We start from the raw sequence: 22,158 nt of genomic DNA, 5'->3' as shown, positions 1-22,158 counted from the left end.
GATTATCTAACGATAAATGTTATTCTACCTGAAAGCCGATTAATTTGTTCTGATGTTTGTTTCCCGAATCGTCGACTTACCGAGCGTACAAATCACTGAACACATACGCTGGATATAAACGAAATAAATGAAATTGCAATTCGCTTATAGCTTTAATGACTCCGCATCGATGATCATTTGTACAAACGTACCCCCATACACGTGATAAGTATATATTAATATTAATTATCAATTTTCAATTTGTGCTTATTTTATCGTTATACGTAATACGAATACACGTACGATTACTTTTAATTGCTTAAAAAAATATTAGAAAGGAAACATATTTTTGAATTACTTTTTTTATCAATCAATTATTGTTTAAAGTAAATTTTGTCGGGTTATCGCAAAGTGCTTGAAAAATTGTGAATAGAATTATGTGAGAAACCCTGTATATATATATATAAAAACTTTGATTGAATTTTATTTTGATACGAAGTATTAAAATATCCGATGATTTCTATAAAAATGTATACGATAAATATTGACAGATATTTAAAGGGAAAAGAGCAAAGATGAAATATAGAGGATCATTCGATATTTCTCTTTCTTCAAAGTATTAAGATGAAATATATGTTACTATCTTTCTCTTTCTTTCGTTTCTTTTCTTTCTATATATATATATATATATTTCTCGTACTTTCTCATGCAACAGCAGACCCAGTTTCTCAAGAAGGAAAACTCGATTCGACTCTGAACTTACTCGAGAAGCTTCCTCAAGATTCCCTCGAGCGTGTTATTCGTTCAACCGAATCGGTGCACCAAATATTCCGATGAAATTCAAGCAGGAACATCGATCCTTCTTACTGTCGTTGAGCTGATTATTAAATGAATACACGTTGATAAGTTCGAAAAGAAAAAGAGAGAGAGAGAGAAAAGGAAAGGATAAGCTAACAATAAATAAAAATGAAATAAAATAAAAACAAAAAGAATAAAAGTTGAAGAAAAGAATCTAAAGAAAAAAGTATCTTCTTCACGTAAACGCACCTTTCGCATTCCGAATAGGACGGAACCGCGTTTACGTTCGGATCCCACGTCTTCCTTGACGTGGTATGCCATTGTGAATCACGATAAAGTCTGCTAGACGAATTTCAAACGCAGCATCCCGTTGCGTGTTTTACTCCTCCTAGTACGATGAGCAAGCTCAGCTTTAGCGCATTTCTGTTTTCTATCATAGAGAAAGAAAAGTTTTCCTACCGTCGAAGAACTCGCGCATTTATTCGACTTTTACGAATGGGAATATTTTTTTTCTCCTGAAATTCGCGTGAAAGAAAGTGCACTAGAGTAAAAGAAATTTTCTAAAAATGTGCCCTGAGTTTTCATTTTCATTTTTTTTTAATACTATGAACGCATATGCGATGCGTTTGATCAAAGTTTTTATGGTGGAGACTAAATGCTAATAATGTGTAACATTGTTTAGAATTTTGATCGCGTGAAAATGGAAACAAAAATACTTAAATTATTTCCTAAGAAATACTTCGGTTTAGAATATTCATTACACGAAGGGTTAAAATCACACTGTTCGTATCATCGTTTTACTTTCTTTTTATTTCTAGCATTAAATACGCGAAATTATTCTTTTATAAATATTAGAATGGAAACACAAAAAAATATATAAAAAGAGAGAGAAAGAGAGAGAGGAAATATATCAAGCGTAATGTCATTTTATCCGACGAATTATATTATTTGCCTTTTACGAATCTCACGTTTTGTACTCACGTTCTCTCGAAAATGACCGATGTGCTCGACAATTCTCTTCTCTCTCTCTCTCTCTCTCTCTCTCATTTTATTTTTTTTGTTCCCCGAGCGAGTATTGTCAGTTTTCCGCACGTCGGCATACGTTGATTGTAAAACGTTATTCCGTTCGCCCTCGCCCCTACACCCACCCCACCCCCACCCCTTCCCCTTCTCTCCCCCTCCTTTCGTAAGCGAATGAAAATTCCGCTCGATTGGCCGGCGTACGCGAGTCCGATACTTTTCCATTTCGGGTAATTGTGCGGATGAGCATAAATTTTATTAAAATACACTCCAATAGATATGTATTTTTAGACCATTTCAAATATCGGAGAATAAAACGAAAAGTAATAGTTTTTCCCGAAAGAAAGAAACACCCCATCATACGTTTGCTATAGAAACGTTTAAGTATCGCAAGTATTTTTGTCTTAGTTATATATTAGAATACGTGTTACCTACACACACACATACACACGTACATAAATGTAGGATTTGTGAAAAAATTGGGCCGTTGGACAGACTGGACAGGGACTCGAACCCGGGTCTTCCGCTTTCCGGGCGACTGACTTCCTCTTTAACCAATTGAGCTATCCAGGGCCCACCGTCCAATCTCCTCACGAACGCCTACCTTAAAGTTGGGCTTGGAGGTGCTCGCATCCCACATTCTACCCCCCCGCAATTACATTCGACCCCGAATGTTCGTCATTGGAAAACCTCTTCCCTGAACCATCATCCTTCTTCTTCGTAGACCTCTTACTACACATCTTACGTCTCTAGTCCTGAACGCATTGCTGTCCAAAGGCCGTCTTGCCTAGTTCCCCAGCCAATCGTTCACGTCGCCACTATACGTAAGACGTCGGCCTAACCTCTCTTTGATAAATGTTCAATTAATTATTTTTCCCTAATTATTGCCCGGTCGTAGAAGTGTGACACGAAGCAAACCTCCATCCCGGCTGAGTCCCCAAAATGTAGGATTCGTGAAAAAATTGGGCCGTTGGACAGACTGGACCGGGACTCGAACCCGGATTCTTCCGCTTTCCGGGCGACTGACTACTCTTTAACCAATTGAGCTATCGAGGGCCCACCGTCCAATCTCCTCACGAACGCCTACTTAAGTGTTTGGCTTGGAGGTGCTCGCATCCCACATACATACACACATATATATATATACATAATATATTTTCAAAATAGAGTCTAACTAAAATCGGAATAGCAAATATCTTCCTACATACGGGGTACGCGATATTACAGGAAGAAAATTACGATATCGTGCCGATAAGGGAGAATCGTGATATCGTTTTTCCTTTGATAATGATATCGATATAACCGTAAGTACGTAGGAGAATATCGAGGAAAGATTATTCAAATTTATTCTCTCCTATAGAAATTTCTCTCTACGATTTTAACGGCAATACGATTTAAATGTTCCGAGTACCTACGTACTACTCGTAAGAAACTCGAGTAAGGAAAGGGAACACCTTCGTCGTCGTGCATGACGTGAGAATAGTTTCCGTACGTAACGTTGTTTAAACCCGCCACCCGCCACCCCCTCCCCCTTCCTTCATTCACCATAACCATAAATGCTTTTTGAAAGATACGGTCAATACGACACTTGAGCTGCCAACCATCACCACCACCACCACCACCAACACCATCACGGTTGCACGTTGACCTGAAACTTTTACGATACTTTTATGGCGTACCGACCAATAACAATCGCCGTATAATGCGTTCCAAGGCGTTAGAAATTTCCATTCGACACGCGGAACCCGAATGAGATTATTGCTAAAAAAAAAAAAAAAAAAACACATAGGAAAGAGTCAGACTTCTAGATCATTTAATCGGGAAGAAAATGATTTTTATGTGTTTTATTCTATTTTTCTTTTTTTTTGGTTTCTTTTTCTATTCAAACGAAAATGATTTATTTTATTGAATATTAAAATTAGAGAATACTTTTACCGTAACCTGATTTTATCCCATTATCGTTAATTAACAATAACTCTAATTAATGTTAGTCAGTGACTTTTGACCTAACACAACAAACGTACATACGTAACTTGTAATATAATACAGGTATATTATTCAAGAACATTTAAACAACGATGTAATTACATTTACCCACCCCCACCCCCCTCTCTCCACTCTCCTGTACAGTTGACTCTCATAATAATGTAAATTATAACAATAGACAGGTATCGAATTTAAACGAATAGATACAAAATGGGATTTCAATTCTTTCCATATATCCCATGACAAATATATATATATAAAGTATCTCATTTAATCGTTAAACAATTTTCTAATTAAACGATATACAAATTGTGTATAATAATTAAATGATATAATTAATTATAATCAAACAAAAGATTCGTTTATAATAATTTCTTTTTATCGAATAATGGATGGTTAAAGGGAGGGGGGGATGGGATGGGAAAAAATACGAAGAACAGTGATAGAATAAGAAGAATAAAAATAAAAATAAGAAGAAGAAGAAGAAGAATAAAAAGAAGAGAAGAGAGAGACCACTCTGGAATGCCTTTGGGGCGTTTTACTGTGGAAGTCGTATCGTGTAATCATTAGAAAATTCATTGATGCGATTTCTCCCTTCGGTTTCCTTATCGGTTAACTCGTCTGACCCAGCCTCGTTATCCTTCGATTCCATTACCACCATAGAAACCGGTCTTATACATTATACCGTACTTCCTCCTGTCTCTGTCTGTTCCTTTCAATATCGTTATACGCCTATCTCTGTCTCTCTCGTTTCAAGGAAACATCCTACGGTTTGAATCGATAGATAGATGGATAGATAGATGGATTTATCGATCAATCGATCGATCGATCTATCGAATCATGGCTTTTTTCTACCACCAAATCACTTCTTTTCTTTTCTTTTCTTTTCCAAGAAATTACAATCTCGTGTTCCCTTTACGATGATCATCTTATCTTTCCTCGCGATAAACGATTTTTTAACGAGATCGAAGTGGACACTCTCCACCCCTCTCTTTCTCCCCCAACCCTCCTCCCCACTCCCTGTCGTCCTATAACGGAATACAAAATTGTTTCTTCTGAAATTTTCAATCAAGTTTTTTCGTTTCCTTTTTTAACACTTCGATTTTGAGCTCCCACGTTGACCCGTTGAATTGTTTTTTCTTGAATTTTCAATCAGCCTTTTTTTTTTATCCTTTTTTAACACTTGGACTTGAGCCCCCACGTTGACCCGTTGAATTGTTTTTTCTTGAATTTTCAATCAGCCTCTTTTTCTTTTTTATCCTTTTTTAACACTTCGACTTGAGCCCCCACGTTGACCCGTTGAACGTTTGAAAACAAAACTCCAATTGGGCAATGTTTTTAATCTTCGTAATCGAATAAAAAAACTAATACAAACAGATTCAACTTTGCTAATAGTAGGGAGACACGAAATTGTTTTTTTCTTGAATTTTCAATCAGCCTTTTTTTTAATCCTTTTTTAACACTTCGACTTGACCCCCACGTTGATCGTCGTTGACCCTTTGAACGTTTAAAAACAAAACTCGAATTGAGCAAAGCTTATGGTGTTCGCAATCGGATAAAAAAAAACTAATACGAACGGGTTCAACTTTGCTAATAGTAGGGAGACACGAAATTGTTTCTATCTTCCCCTGTCCCCTTCGTCCTCCCCTCGTCCCCCCTTTTTCCTTTACCCAACACCTTTGCCAAATTAAATGCACTCGAAGAAAATTGCGTGCAACTGCTTACTATTATAGCGGAAGTTCTCAATGAAAAGTAACTTCTTGTAGATTACTTTGTCGTGTTCCCTCTATCCCTCTCTCTCTCCCCCTCTCGCCCTCTTTCTTTCTTTTTCTCTTTTGCCTTATACGAAACGACAAGAGATTTTCTCTTCGTAACAGGAACGTGACTCTTTCGTCGTCTCGACGAATCTTACTTTTTTTTCTATTTCTAGAAAGAGAAGAAGAAGAAGAAGAAGAGGGGAGTGGTTGGAGGGGAGGAGAAAAAAAAAAGAAACCACGTAGACTGAAAGAAGAAAGAAAGTCTCCTAGTTACGCGAGAATACGCCAGAGACTTTAATGAATTCCGATGGGTAGAAATGGTTGGATGGAAGGGAGCTAAGGGTGGAAGGGAAGAAGGGTAAGAAAAGGAAGGATAAAAATGGTAATTACGATATAAAAGGTCTCCGGGATAAGAATACCACCACCACTACCACCACCACCATCACTGCTGTGTAAGAAAGGAGAGGAGAAAATATAAGGGAAAAAAAAAGGGAGGATTCGTCGAGAAAAGAAGAATAAAGAGAGAGGGAGGGAGGGAGGGAGGGATGGAAAGAGAAAAAAAAAAGAAAAGAAAGAGGAGAAGGAAATCGAGAAGCATAAAGTTATGAGCCATTCGTGGATGCAAAGAAATAAGGAGATAAAAGAAGGAAAAGAAGAAGAAGAGTGGTGGAGGAGGATGGAGAGGGGAGGAAGGGGGAGGATAAGTAAAAAGGGCGAAAGGGAAGATACCGAGTTTTGAAAAAGTCCGTCTCGGTGTTTACGGCGTCTTAATAGTTTATTAAAAAGTCGTATTATTATCTTTGCAACGCTAGTACTCCCCCCACCACCACCCCTCCCCACCCCCTCATTCTCCCACCACCCTCGTTTACCTCAAATTTCCTCCTCGTTCCTCTCGTTTCCAAACCCCGACGCAGTTTCACTCTTAACTCCTCTTTGTTTTCAGAAATCGTCCGACTGTTAGGATCACGTTTCACCTAGCACACACACACCCACACCATAAGCTCTTGTCGGACATTAAATTTCTTATGGTTTCGCATACCCCAAAGGCTCCTTTGTAAAATACGAACACACAGAGTTGAACTCATTCGTTGAATATTAATTTCCTGGTGTGTATGGGTAAACACTGGAGAGATTAGGATTAAAATAAGAAAGGATGGGGGATGAGATGATCGTTTAAAAATATTTTATTCATTTTTTTGTTAATTTTTCATGAATTTTGTCTACGATAAACACGTACGTTTAATCAATTAATCTGCCGATTAATTAGATAATATTTAATAATGTATATAATATTAGTTAAAAAAAAGTATCTAAAGGGTTTATTCGATGTATTCAATAATGTGTTACCTTTTAACGTAACATACCTGTGTAATTGTTAAAAGCGATTATAATAATAACAATAATATAGACAAGCGCGTACAATCGAGAATGTACAATAAAGAAACAGATAGAGAGAGAGAGAGAGAAAGAGAAAATTAGAAGAAAAAATATGATTATCAAGAGAAATTTAATTAACGCAAGAAGATACGAATACAGAACCCGAGCATTTCGTTAATTAGTTAAGAGTCTTTTAACAAGCAAGCCCATGTGCGAAACACGTTTACCCGTTACATTTCTAACTAAACTTTTCTACGATGTTTTCTCTTAATTTTCCCCAATTCTTTATTATCTTCTACAAATTTTTGAAGTTATACTTCTTTTGGCGCGTTGGGAAAAATGTAATGGGGAGTGATTTTGTTCCGAGCGTCTGGAAAAACGACACCATGAAGTTTGTCGGTATTTAAAACGCGCGGGAAAGCGATTTCAAGTATACGGCATGAAGTTGTCTTCTTTTCCTTCTTCCCCCCTTTTTTTCTCAAGCGGATCACCAATCCAAATACTAATCGTACGCAGCGCCGCTTTACTTAAACGATCGAAGCGAGAACTAATGCTGTAACCGCGCCATGACAGTTGACGCGTGAAGTTATTCGATATATCTCTCTTATATTTAGTGTGGACTGATATCTATATTATGATATTTTATTATTCTTTCTAATATATATAATATATCGATAATAAATTTAAATTAATAATAATAATAATAAATTTTTGTTTGTTAAGTTATTTTTGAGGTTATTGAGGTTATGTTCGTTTTGTCACGGCAAAGAAGTATAACTTCTTACGTGCGTACATAAGTACACACAGACCAGTTTTTTTATTTCTCTTTTTTTCTTTTCTTTTTTTTGCGGATATAGATATAGAAATAAAGAAGAAAAAGAAGAAAGGGTGAAAGAGAGAGATAAAAAAGCTGGTCGACGTGACACGGAAATCGAATGTGGAATGACGTGAGAGAAGATTCGCGTATAAAATATTGAATCACCGTCAAACTCATGTATATACACATACATATATAGATCAGTCATAGTTAGATAGATAGATAGATAGAGTAGTCTATGTAGGATAGATTTTACCGATGAATATATTAGATTTATCGATAAAAAACAGAGAAAAAGGAAATAAAAAGAGAGAGATAGAGAGATGTGAGATTAGGGTAAAATAGACATCGGATAAAAGCACGAGTAAAATTGTCAATGAACGAATCATTAATTACCGAAATGAAATTATCGATGAAATGTACTTTACCCTATCTCCCTTTGTCTCTTTTTATCTTTATCTGTCTATCTATCTATTTCCGTTATCTTTTGTTCATTAAATGACACACCGTCATGCTCGATACTAACTTTTGAAAATCGAATCTGGGATGGTTGAATCTCTCCTTTAATCTGGAGTTTCTCGACTAACGGAACCGATGCATGCGCCTACCCCACCCTAACCTACCCTTTAAAGCAATTACCAGAGATCATCCCCCTGTTTTCGAGAGTACCACCAGAGTACCTATACCGAAGTACCAGGATAAACAGAATCTAGGGAAGAGAAGAGAGAAGAGGAAAAGGGCTGCTACTGCTACTGCTACTGCAACTGCTGGTGCTGGTGCTGCTGTGCTCGAAAGTTAATCTAATCCCTCGTAATAAGGCGGTAAACGAAGAACCGTTGCTGGGTGTACAAGTCAAGGAGTTGTGAAGAGCCCGGACGAGTAGGGGAAAAAAAGGAAACGAGAAAAAGAAGAAGAAGAAAAAGTAATGAGAAGAAGAAGAAGGATAAAAAAGAGAGAAAAAGGTGAGTGGAAGGAACACGACTGGACCGACAAGTAAAGAAAGATTAAGATACATCGGTTTATTATAATGATGATACGTCGACGCAATAATCCAACTGGATTTCTCTCATCTTCGTATAACTCCACCCTACCACCCCCCATCCCACAACTCATCCCCACTTTAAACCACCTACCTTTAACACTCGTAACTTTCTTTCTCTGGTTCGAATCTCAAAGGGGTTGGGGAGCTGAGGCTGGGGCTGGGAAGGTGGGGATTGAGGGGGGGGACTAGCCCACGGTATGGAACTTAATTACCGTTTAATGAAACTCCCAAGCGAAATGAAATCCTTATCCGATCGGGTGCAACGTCCTCCTCCTCCTCGTGGGTGTCCTATGGTAAACCAGTAACGAAATGGAATTCCACCGATGGGCTCTGGCGTCTGAATTTCTGCTCTGGACATCCCGGAGGATGAAAGAGATAGAAACACGCATTTGCATCCCGTGAAAATAACACGGAACGAGAGGATTCGAACCAAACTCACTCTATCGTGATATGATCATCGGACACGCGCGATCATCTACCAACACTACGCGAACTAACCACCGATCCAACTTTCATCTCGGACGAGTACCTATATCACTTTAATGCTTTTTCACGCTCTTTTTCGTTGGAAATTACTTTACGTGAGAGAAAGAGAAAGAGAGAGATAAGCATCAAGGGGGTGGAAAGAGGAACGGGAGGGAGATGGAGAGTGAGATTATAAAACCCGAAACGTATGTGCTAATACCGAATACTGTATTCGAATATGTCGCGTGGGAATACAAAAAAGTAAGAGGAAAAAAAAATAGAGCAAAATAAAAAGAAAAAATATAAAAGAGAAAAGAAATATAAATAAAATATAGATAGAAATAAATTCAAACTTGGATGGGAGGAGGAGCATGAGGAGGAGAAAGAGGGGGGAGTTACGTACGAGCTTTCGTGGCTTAAATTTTCACAAATCTTTCTTATAATTCATAGAATTCTTTATCGAGGCAACCCCACCAGGCGGGTCTATTTCTTCCACGCGTGTTCATTCATTTTTCCCTTATTCGCGGTTATAAGATAATTTTAATGGTTTTTCTTCTCCTACATTTTATCGTGCCAGTTCTACGGCTACCCTACGCGATGTATGGTGGCCAGACCACACCTCCCTCCCCCTCCCCGTATTAATCGTAAAAAATGTATCGCCTACATTTTTCATCGGTTGCTGCCTGTGTGCCGATGAATCTGCCTGCGGTCGAACGATGTACGTTTCAGATACACCCACGCACATTTAAATTGAAGTTTGTACGTAGAATAATAACCGTTAATAAAAATATTCTCGTCGAATTGGAAAATGAATAGTCGCGATACTTGTTATATAAATTTGTTTTTTACGAATGTGTGCGAACAAGAAAAACAGAGAGAGAATAGATAAACAAAATCTGATCTATTAAAACGTATATGTTCAATAGGATGAATTTTTGTCGAAATAAAACCAACAAAATTCTATACGAGAGATGTTACCTCCTTCGTTTCTCCCCTTCTGTCTTCTACCCCCTACCCCCTGCTCCCTGCCCCCTGTCCCTACCTTCCCCGAACCTCATATCTGTTTCTTACTTTTATGTTTATAAGAACTCCCATGGATGATGTGTCTTTTAAAACCACGTCACGTTTAGTTATACTTGCGAGATGAGAAAGATTTATAAGGACCAATAGCGGTTAGACTGATGGAATTTAAGGTATTCCAATCGGCGAATTCCTAGTCTACGGTAGAGATGCACGATAGGAATGCACCGATCCTGTCTATAGCGAATGATGATCACTACCAATAACGTGTGTACGTAGAATAGCATCATACACGAATGATTCAAGATACCGGATATAATATTAACTGAAGAAAAAAAAACAAAACAAAATAAAAAACAACACGAACAACAGTTAATCAAATTATCATTTAACGAGAATTCTATCGTTAATAACAAAAATATTATTATTATTATATTCATTTGATGAATTCTTTAACGATTACTATTACTATTTACTACTTTTATCCCTTGTGTCCGTGTTTGAAAGATTAAAAAAGGAAAGAAAAAAAGTCGTTACGAAATTTTACGAGACATCTGGGGAATGCCGTGTAAACAACGCTCTTCAATTCGAATCGATTTGTTCCCGTTTCCCGTAGAAACCGGTGCCACTGTGCGGCGAGGGGTGGCGAGAAGTGGGAGGAAATAAAACTCAAATCTTGAGCAAAGTTTGTCTTTCGTCTACGTTTGGTTGGTAGCTTCGTTAGCACCTTACGATTAGCACACACACACACACATACCCACACGTTCAACTCGAAGTTTGCCTCCCCCCTATCCCCCCCGGTATATCTAGTATACTACTATCCCAATCCTGACATTTTCCAAGCAAATTAGCACCTACCATGTGTAACAACGGCTAACGAGGAGGCAGAAGCTCAGTCATTCGGTTCGGTTCTGTTCGGTTCGGTTCGACTCGACCGATACACAGCCAACCCCCCCCCCTCGTACGTTTAACTGGCTGAAAGCCCAGGAACGCGTATTTATCGTCATACATTATGGAAAATCTACTGGCATACTCGAAAGGTCGTCGTACCTATAACCTATAACCATTACTACCCCCCCACCCCCAGTTCCCCCTTCCGTTTTCCTGACTCTACTAGCTAGGCGATATTAATTAGGGCGATTAACCGAATAAATTAAATATAGCACACACGTGTAATCTACCCCCTTTTAAAACGTCAATTTATTATCCTTCCCTACCCCCTCCCCGGCCTCTCCTAATTCCATATTATCTATATTAATGCTAACGAAAATTTCTAATTCATAATAAATATAATTAAATATAATATTAAATTTCTTGATTATACTTATTATCTATTAAGAAATAATCCGTTTTTTATTTTTTTTTTTTCGAAAGAGAAGGAGATTTCGAGAGACTTAAATCTCATCTTCCTTTTAATCGAACTGCTGTAATCTACAGAATATTCTCTAACGTAAGATAGTACGAAAACGTACAATTACACGTTACACGAACGAAGGAACTGTCTTATACAAAAAGGAGGAGGAGTAGGAGGAAGAGTAAGAGGAAGAGAAAGGGCTTAACTTTTCTCTTTACACACATAAATACTTTTTATATATATATATATACACGCATACACATACTTAGAAGAGAAATGAGAAGGATAAGACAAGCGATTATACGGGATAACCTTCCGAACGATCGGTGATGCCAAGAAGAGACAAGGGAATAGCAATAGAAATAGAAGAAGCTCTTTAGTTTCTATAGCCCTTTGGAAGGGCTTTAAGAGAGAGAGAGCTTCGGTGCAGGCCGGAAGTACCACCGAAGGGAACGTAATTCTTAGCTCGCTATCGGGCAAAAGCAGTCGGGAAAACGGTTCGAGACCTGCCGTTTCCGGTGAGTTAACAAGGATAACGATGTGTAATCATGGTCGTCAAGTAACCACGCTCGATTATAAACCGGTCCTGATACTCTTGGGACATATAAATAACCCAAATAACACCCTTCAACATCGTTCTCTCTATCTAACAGACCCTCCCCACCACTACCACCCACTCACCCACTCACCCTCTCTCATTTTACCCCACCAATAGAGAATAGAAACCCTCGAGTATCTTCTCTCCTCATCTTTTCCCCCTCCACATTTTCTTTGAAGATACTTTGAACTGATTACAGTGGCGTGGTATCTATTCGAAATAACCAACAATGTTTTAACAATGAAACAATAATTTGATGTATTATAATAAGTTAAGGTAACACACCCCGTAGCCATTTCTGAATTTGAAACTCGAATGGAAAAATCATAAGCTACTCTTGTAGGAGAGAGAGAAAGAAAGTTTAGAACCAATCGAGAACAAACACTCCAACTGGAAACAATTCTCGAATGCAACTATGTATTACCTAGATCTAATCTTGAATGGTTTCATGGAAACGTGCTCTATTCCTCCTTAACCTACCAACGTGACATCCGTTTTCTCCCGAATTCTGCGGAAATGCATTAGAGTACGTAGGAATATGATCGAATCAATTTTACTTTTGTCTACTTAGAAACGATCTATATGAAATTTTAATCAATCAAAATATTCGATATATTTATTATTTCTTTTTACGGATAAGAAATAACGAGAAATTGAACAAGAAAGGTTTCGATCCTAGGTTCACCTACTATTATTAGTCTCATGTTCTCTCACTGCACTACACTGCACTATACTGCACTGGTCTTCCTATCGTATATTATCTTAGAAAGTTAAATTGAAGTTTCGAATAAATTGTTTTGGTTGTGCTTTAAGAACTTAGGGTATGATGTTCCCTCGTCGTAAGCTTGGAATTTCATCGTGAAGGTAAACACATACATACACACACAGAGCGGAATAACGTAGGAACAACTTATAACGAAATTTGTGCACCTAATTGCATGACAGGGTTTTAATGAAATGACATTAATCGGTATACGACGTACACCGCGAAACCCACCCCCCTCCCTTCCCCCCCACCCGTGTTCACTTTACATCTATTACTTTAGCTTGTAAAAAGCGTTAAAAAGTTTAGTCTACATCAATGAACGAAGCTCCAACGCTTTTTGTTAACGCAAAGTTTGGTGCCGTATATATATATATTTGATGATCGAAAAGCCTTGATACAGGAGGTTTATATAATAATGTTTTACGCAACTATAACGAATAGTTCAGAATTTAATTAAAATTCATCGGTGTTCAACCGAGCATAAACGGATGACTTTGTAATTCAATGCCTCGCGTAACTTCGATTTCCATTTAAATCGTTTGCAATCTTATTATATCGTTTACTCGTTCACGTTGTTCCAACGTACACAAGAGTGTTTCAGATTCAAATCGATAATAATTAAACGAAATATATATAATTAACATCGATTACCACTACAGAGATAGCTATTATCTCTGCAGTATTTCGATAACCGACCACGAAAAGGATCCTCGGGATTCGTATCTTGAGCTTTTAGTTATAAATAGAACTTTCATAGCATTTTTAAGCTTTAATTCGCGTGATTAAAAGAATTTAGAATCGTATATTCGTCAGGTGAATCCTACAGTAAATTCAATATCATAAATTGGTCAGATATTAGGTCATTAAACACAAAATTTCCGATTATTCCGAGTACGTGCAATTCGAAATCGGATATTTTCTATGGACAATCGTACACTTCGTGACCTGATAATTCACCTAGATAATGCATTATAATAATTCTAATTATATATTATAATATAAATATATATATATATATAGGATTCGTGAAAAAATTGGGCCGTTGGACTAACTGGACGACCGGGATTCGAACCCGGATGATCTTCCGCTTTCCGGACGACTGACTGCTCTTTAACCAATTGAGCTATCCAGTGCCCACCGTCCAATCTCCTTACAAATGCCTATTTAAGTGTTTGGCTTGGAAGTGCTCGCATCCCACATATATATATATATTATTTTATTTATTAATTATTATTTAATTAATATGTTTAAAATAATTATATTAAACAAAATAACAACACGTTTATATTATATATAGTTTTTCATTGCAATATAAAATGTAGAATCGTCGAAAAAATGATGCAAATAAACGGAATTCTCATCTAGCAGAATAATCCCAAAACGGATAGTGTAAAATACATTAGAGTCGTTATCTTATCGACGAGCTGGAAGAGTAATCGGTAGTCCGCGATAAAATGAAAGTTCGTAGGAGTTTGATTAACGAGTTTAGCGCCGGGCGTATCGGGGAATTCTAATTTATAAAAGCACCGTCCGGTTTTCTCGATAATAAATTTTCTACAACGCTAAAACTGTACTATAGCCTAGCTGGTACTCTCACGTTCGCATAAATATTATTCGGACTTCTCGTAGTACGCGTATCGTTCAATAATTTACATTCATGGGTAATGACAATCCAGTACTGCGCTATGATTTTCACCGATATTACCATACACGTATATACATATATCAGATCGGACCGATATTAATTGAAATTTTCCGCCGTATGGGGAACGATACACTACCGATTTATACGTCGATTCTATCCTATAGAATATTTCATCTCGATTAGGAAACTTTATTATCTTCCTTCAATACCCCACCACCACCACCACCAACCACCACCATAAAAAGAACGACGATAATTCTATGATACATACAATAATATGATACAATAATATGATCGAGATAATCGATTAATCGATTATGACAACTAACAAGATTGCAATCGAACGAATACAACGATGAACAAACGCATAAACAAACGAATAATAATAATCGTAGACGATAAAAAATAACACGTAAACATGATTTTTCCATTCCTTTCCTTTTTTATATTCCATGACGCGAGAAAATAAATAACTCTTTCGTGGTTTCGTGAATTGGGTCCTCACGAGAAAGGATGCGTGCTCGTCCTCTTCGTCGTCGTGCATTGGAAAACTTAAGAGGTTCCATTCGAAATTCACCATGAAGAGAATGAGCAAGAGGTAAAAGAAGTACGTTGAATGTAAATAAGGAGTAAGGAAGGGTTTGCTAGTGGAAAAAAAATAAAAAAAAAAAGGGAACGTCAACGGAAAGCGTCCCTCGAGAAAGGGCGAATGAGAAAGGGCGTTTGTGCGGAAGCGGAAGTAATTGCAGAAATTGCTTGGCTATTGCTTAGGTATATACCTTTTATATATATGTTTGTGGGATTTTTCACATAAATACACACACGTATACATAGAAAGTATTTTTACGAGTGTAATACTCTCATTCCTCCTGCAAGGATTTTCGAAAGTATCTTGAAGTAATGACAATGCGAAATAAATGGAAAGAAACTGAACAAGAATAGAGGGAGCGGGGGGAAGGGGGGGAAGTGGTACAAAAGAGGAGTTGCAACGAAAAGAAATAGAAAAATGTTGGGAATGAAAACGATAGTAGAAAATATTTTTGGTCGATGATCAAAAAGGATGAAAGAGAAAAAATAAAGGATCGTGAGTAAGAAAGAAAGAGGTTGGCATGCTCGTTTCGTTCATTGTTTATGCAACGTGCATAGGAAATTTCTTTTATAAAGGAAAAAGTATATGTAATAATAATTCGACGTGGCACACAGGACGATAAACTGTGAGAAAATTTGTTTTCCTTCGTATCTTCTTCTTCTTCTTCTTTTCTTCTTTTATTTTTTTACTTTTTTTTTTATTTCGTTCTTTCGTATAAAATAAAATTCGTACGAGCTTAGAAAATATAACAGATACAATTATTCGCGTGCATTGGTGCATCGAATGAAACGAAAGTAAGAAGAAATAAGCAAACTGGTCGTGAAAATTTCGTCGTTGTTGTGTTACTTTTACTCTGACAAAAACGGGGAAATGAAGAACGGTAGTTTATCTCGCGATATCCACTTTAATAATTTTCACTCGTCGTTAAAGTAAAGTAAGGTAAAGGGAAACTCGAAAGGAGAGAAGTTGACAACTCGCGTATCTCATTCGACGCGAAAGAAAAAGAAAAAGAAAAAGAAAAATAAAAATAACAAAAATAAGAAGAAGAAGAAGTGGAGGAATTTTTTTTCCTCCTCGAGAGAAAAAAAAAAGAAACGAAGACAACATTTACCATTTAGCTAGTTTAGACTATTTTTTTTCTTTTTTTTTTATGTTTAAAGTCAAACCCGAAAAAAGTTGCACGCCGTTAAAGAGTTTAATCGTTTTTGTTATATTATATTATTATTATTATTCTCTTTTTTTTTTATTCGCAAAGTATTCGCGTTTAACAATCTCGACTATTCCGAGTTGTTCGAAACTTTCGGCTTTAATCGTCTACTTTTCGAGAAACTTATTTCGAAAACAATTATCGAATAATATTACAACGATTAGGATTTGTTTTTCTAGGATTAACACGATACTTTAATCGTAATTATATTGTTCTAACTATATCCATCATCATCGTGTGTTCGTTGTATCCAACTACGAGCAGATTAATTCGCGAGAATGACTTTTATATTCATTTTTTTCCTCTTGTTGTTGTTTTTTTTATTTTTTTTATTTCTGCACGATACGAAACGGGTTATGCACCGAGACAATGCAGTTGCGCTCCGACGTCGACCGCGCGTAACGCACAATACGGCGGCATATTGTTTGAGTGATGCATAGATCGCGGAATTCATGAAATGTCGGTCCATTGATGCCCGGCACAATCCATGTCATACCGGGATAATATACGATGTACCGGTCACGAGATTAATTTATCGCGCTTTGCTTCGAAAAATTGCCTTTACCAAAAGGTTCGATACGAATCCTATTCCCTCTCCCCCATGATCGAAGAAACTAATCGATTATCGAATTTTTCTCAAAGGTGATATTACAAATTTAAAAAAACGAAATAATTGATAAAGAAATTTAAACAATTATACTAAGTGTTAAGAGAAATGTTGCATTCGGTATAATTTTTAATTTATTTTCGAATTTATTACCGAATTTAAAATTAAAAATAAAATTTGTAAATTTAAAAAAACGAAATAATTGATAAAGAAATTTAAATAATTATACTAGGTGTTCAGAGAAATGTTGCATTCGGTATAATTTTTAATTTATTTTCGAATTTATTACCGAATTTGAAATTAAAAAAAAAAAATTTGTAAATTTAAAAAAAACGAAATAATTAATAAAGAAATTTAAATAATTATACTAGGTGTTCAGAAAAATGTTACATTCGGTATAATTCGATAAATTTAAAAAAAAGGAAATAATAGATAAAGAAATTTAAATAACGATACTAGGTGTTAAAAGAAATGTTGCATTCGGTATAATTTTTAATTTATTTCCAAATTTATTGAAACCTTTGAAACTATTTTCATTTATTAATGAAAACCATAAGATTTTTCGTATTAAAGATTTTTTAAAGTCAAATGAAATTCACGAAATGATCTATTTACCCATCTATCTATCCGTATATCTCACAACCAAGTCGAGAAATAATCTAGTTGGGGGTGGTACAGGGTGAAACTATTGAAATTTTCATCGATGTCCGCGTTTACCAAAGGAAGATTATAATTACGAGAGATGGGATTATTTGGGTACATTTGATCGGCAAGCGGAAAACGCATGTTGGGAAAGTGGTGGGGTGGATGGTTGAGAGCTATTTTAGGGAAGCGAAGCGTTAACTCGTAGAATGGGTGCGGAACCTCGTCTACGTTCGCGGAATAGAGGATTTCCGGATCTGGTTGGGTGGCTGGGTAACTGGTTGGTTGGTTGGTTGGTTGGTTGGTTGGTAATCAGCGCTTTATTGGCTATACCCAATTAACGGCTGCAATTGGCACGCGAACAAAGCGAGCACGTTCCAACGGCTTGGAACTGGCCCTTTCTGACCTACGCGTGTAGGTTTCGTTCATGGGACTCCTACGAGAGGACGACGCGAAGGGAATTCTCCGAGGGAGGAGATGGACGAGATGGAAGAGGTGAAAGAGGAGAAGACCAACCTCCCTCTTTCCTCTTCCTCTTCCTCCTCCTCCCTTTACCCCCGTTTTACATCGAGTACTACTGCCGAAATACCGTACTAAACAATTCGATTATCTCCGATGATGTTCGTGTCCCTTCTACCAATCGACTGATCTCGTTTCTCTCGAGTTAAAGCAAACATCGAATTCATATCATTTGAATCCAACGAGAGATCTGAACATTTCTCATTGAATTTTAATATCTATTCCTTGACGATAATATATTTAACTAATCGATTAAAAAAAAAAACAATAAAATAAAAGTTATGAGAAATTTTCAAATATATCAATCGTATGGGGAAAATATTTCGTATTTTTATATCATTTGATATAATAGTTTCACTAGGATAGGGAAGAAAATTGTTAAATTTATTCGCGAACGATAGACTAAAAATTCTCGAATGAAGTAATAAAAAGAGATAGAAAGAAAATAAAAAAGAAAAATTTTTATGTCTTCGATACACGCGTCAGCATTTTTCTTATCAAACTTTATCTTTGTAGATTTAGATAAAAAGAAAAAAAGAAATAAAAGAAAGAGAACGATGAAGAAACCTTCTGAAAAATGCGACTGTAAGATTCGTGAAATATTTGAAAAAATGTTGAGTACAATTCTAAAGAGTTGACCATTTATTTTAATTTCTTTTTTTATTGTATTTCCCTTTCTTTCTCATTCTCTTCGTAGATTTTCTTTCTTCGTTTCTTTCTTCGTTTCTTCCTCTTATGCTCTTCAATTCGTTGTTGTTGTCATCGTCGGAAAGGGAAACGTGACCAGTCGATCTCTGCAAACGTATTTTTTGTCCTCGCAACGTCGTCAAATTACGAGATCCTCCGAGGTAGTAGGAGACGTGCATTGAAAGGCATTAAATAATTCGGCTTTTTCAGCTTTTTGGATTCCGCTGAATATTTGAAGAAAAAGTAAATTGACGATACACCAGCAGTGCTCGGTGGAATTTTAAGAAAGCGTAAACGTTACCAAAGAACAACAATTTTTATTCGGTTCCTTCGAGCAACCTGAGTTAGTTGCGGGGGTGGTTGGTTGCTGGTTATCGAACGTTCGACCAACGAAAATGAGGTCGAAACGATACTTTATCTTCTTCGCGTACTGGAAACGTCTCGAAAATAAGAATAAGAAGAATAAGAACGAGAAATAAAAAAGAAAAAACAAATTAAAAGAAAAAAGAAGAAGGGGTACAGTTCGTAAAAAAAAAGAAAAAAAGAAAGAAATAATACGTTTTGTTAAATAAACTTTTTTTCGTCGTACTATTTAGTAAAATAATATAAAATAATATAAAATAACATAAAAAAATAATATAAAAAAAGAAATAATACGTTTTCCTAAACAAACTTTTTTTCGTCGTACTTTATAGTAAAATATAAAATAATATAAAATAATATAAAATAACATAAAAAAAAAAAGAAATAATACGTTTTCCTAAACAAACTTTTTTTCGTCGTACTTTATAGTAAAATAATATAAAATCATATAAAAAAAAAAAAGAAATAATACGTTTTCTTAAACACACTTTTTTTCGTCGTACTTTATAGTAAAATAATATAAAATAATATAAACACTAATATAAAAAAAGAAATAATACATTTTCCTAAACACACTTTTTTTCGTCGTACTTTATAGTAAAATAATATAAAATAATATAAAAAAAAAAGAAATAATACGTTTTCCTAAACACACTTTTTTCGTCGTACTTTATAGTAAAATAATATAAAATAATATAAAAAATAAAAAAAGAAATAATACATTTTCCTAAACAAACTTTTTTTCGTCGTACCTTATAATAAATATAAAAGTATTATTTATATAATACTATTTCGATTATCTTAGAAAATATAATATTTACGGGGGTGGAGGATGAGGGGGTTGACATCACGTTTCCTCTTAGGTGAGGATAATATCTTTTAAAAGAAAGATAGTCGAATAAAGTCGAGATAAACCGAACGCAAGCTAGCAAGCAAGCAAGCAAGCAAGCAAGCAAGGGTCAACTCGTACACCACCACCACCACCACCACCAGGTTATACGGTCATGGTGGTTGAAGAACGAGGAGAAAAGTAGACGAAATGGGGTCGAGACGACTCGGTCGTGAGAGAAATGGACCTGGTCAAACTATCCTCTTCAAGGTGGATGAAGCAGAGTAGTAGGTGAAAGAGGAAGAAGAAGAAGAAGACGAAGAAAAAGAATTGGAGAATGTAAGAGAGTTGACCGTCGTCCCCCTGCCACCCCCCTCCCCCGTTGGCTCCATCGAGTTCTGGCCAACCGTAAACAATGAAAACTAGAGTGTCCAGTCACCCTGGAGGATTTTCCTCGAAAAGGAGGACGAGACTTCCGCCAGAAAGAAAAAAAAAAGAAGAAAAAAAAGAAGAAGAAAAACCGGAAAATAAATTTACGGCTAAGCTCTCTCTCTCTCTCTCTCTCTATCTCTTTCTGCCTTCTAACCCTTCCGACCTCGGAATTCCCAAGAAAGAAAGAAAAGTAAAAAAGTGCGAGATCCAGCTAAAAAAGAAGGTCCTTGGAAGAATGAGATAAAGGAAGAAAAAGATGGAGGAGAAGTATTCGCGCTCGTTTGTCATTTTTTCTCTCTTAGAAGAATAAGGAGGGGGGTTAAAAGGGGTAAGTAAGGAGGGATGGATATAAACGAGAAGGACTTTGCGATTTTAGCCGTCACTTGTTCTTTTTAGCTCCCCCCATTTTATGCAATAGAAAATTGTCGTAATAAATTCAAACGTGTCACACGGGTTATACACACCATGAACGGTAAATATCTGTATCTAATGATTCGTTTACTTATTTTTAAACAATAGAGAGAGAGAGATATATCGAAACTATAAACATTAAATAAACTAAAACATTCGAATGAACAAGACTCGTATTATATCAGCAATCTTTTTACGAGCTTATTCGTATAACCCGAATTATAATCGGATCAAATTTATTAGATGATTATGACGATAATGATGATAATAATACTTATGGGAATATAACTCTCTCTCTCTCTGATGATGTCGAATATCATACAGTCCGAGTATACGAACACATAGACATAGGTTATGTTTGCTTAAAGTGCCACTCGTCTCACAGGAACTTCAAAAACCATACCTTCCTTTGTGGGATCTCTAATGACGGTCCTTATCACCCTCATAAACATGGATTTAGCTTTAACACATATCCAACTTTCGTTACCCTTCCTTATTATTCACGCTCATCTTCCAACGTGATGATAGGTATGAATATATATATATATATATATATACCTTTGTCTGGGTTTTCTCTCTCGATGAGAGAATGAACGAGGGTAAAGAGGTAGTCTTTCAATATTTTCTCCAACTACTCACTCACTCACTCACTCATTCTCCCTCGATTTTATTTATTCTCTTCCCTCCACCCTTTTTGTTTTTTTTTTTTTCTTCTTTTTCTGCTCCTTCTCTAACGTCAACTTTACTGTAATGAATTGCTATCGAAAGAAAAATCAATAAAACTCGTTGAAGCAAATGAAGAAGATTTGACGTCAACCTTTTATGATACCATTTAAACAACGGAAGATATTATTAACAATTATATCAATAAATAAATAAAATACATAAATAAAATCGATATCACATCCGAGTAGTTTCTCTTATTACGAAAAAGCAAACGTTTTACTTTTATTATTACGATTCTAACTTAGTGTATTATAATACCATGCCACTTGGAAAGAAAGTAATACGATATAACAATTTTAATTGGTCGTCGAATGGTAATGGAGCAGCGATATTAATTAAGCACGATCAGAGTCAAACCTTACGAGTGAAATGCTTTTTCACGCTCTCGTCGTTGTTTACCGTGTCGGAGCAGGTCAATAAATCCAACCCCATTCCTCCTCCTCCTCCTCCCCCCTGTCGTCCCACCCTCTTTCCACTAGAGTCAGTCTGTTCTCTACTTCCAACAAACTGTCCTCGTCGTTT

General features: G+C 36.3%; 1 protein-coding gene across 9 annotated transcripts in view; it reads right to left on the bottom strand.

Annotated features, from left to right (window-relative positions):
• The window catches only part of LOC122518817 (E3 ubiquitin-protein ligase highwire-like), a 202,245-nt gene that overhangs the window by 59,228 nt on the left and 120,859 nt on the right, over positions 1-22,158 (bottom strand). The gene's annotated exons all lie outside the window — the stretch shown is intronic.

This window comes from Polistes fuscatus, unplaced genomic scaffold (genome assembly GCF_010416935.1).
Source record: "Polistes fuscatus isolate 324 unplaced genomic scaffold, CU_Pfus_HIC Scaffold26, whole genome shotgun sequence".
In the NCBI taxonomy this organism is placed as follows: domain Eukaryota; kingdom Metazoa; phylum Arthropoda; class Insecta; order Hymenoptera; family Vespidae; genus Polistes; species Polistes fuscatus.
The sequence above is the reverse complement of the archived record's forward strand: the minus strand, read 5'-3'. Positions and strand labels throughout refer to the sequence as shown.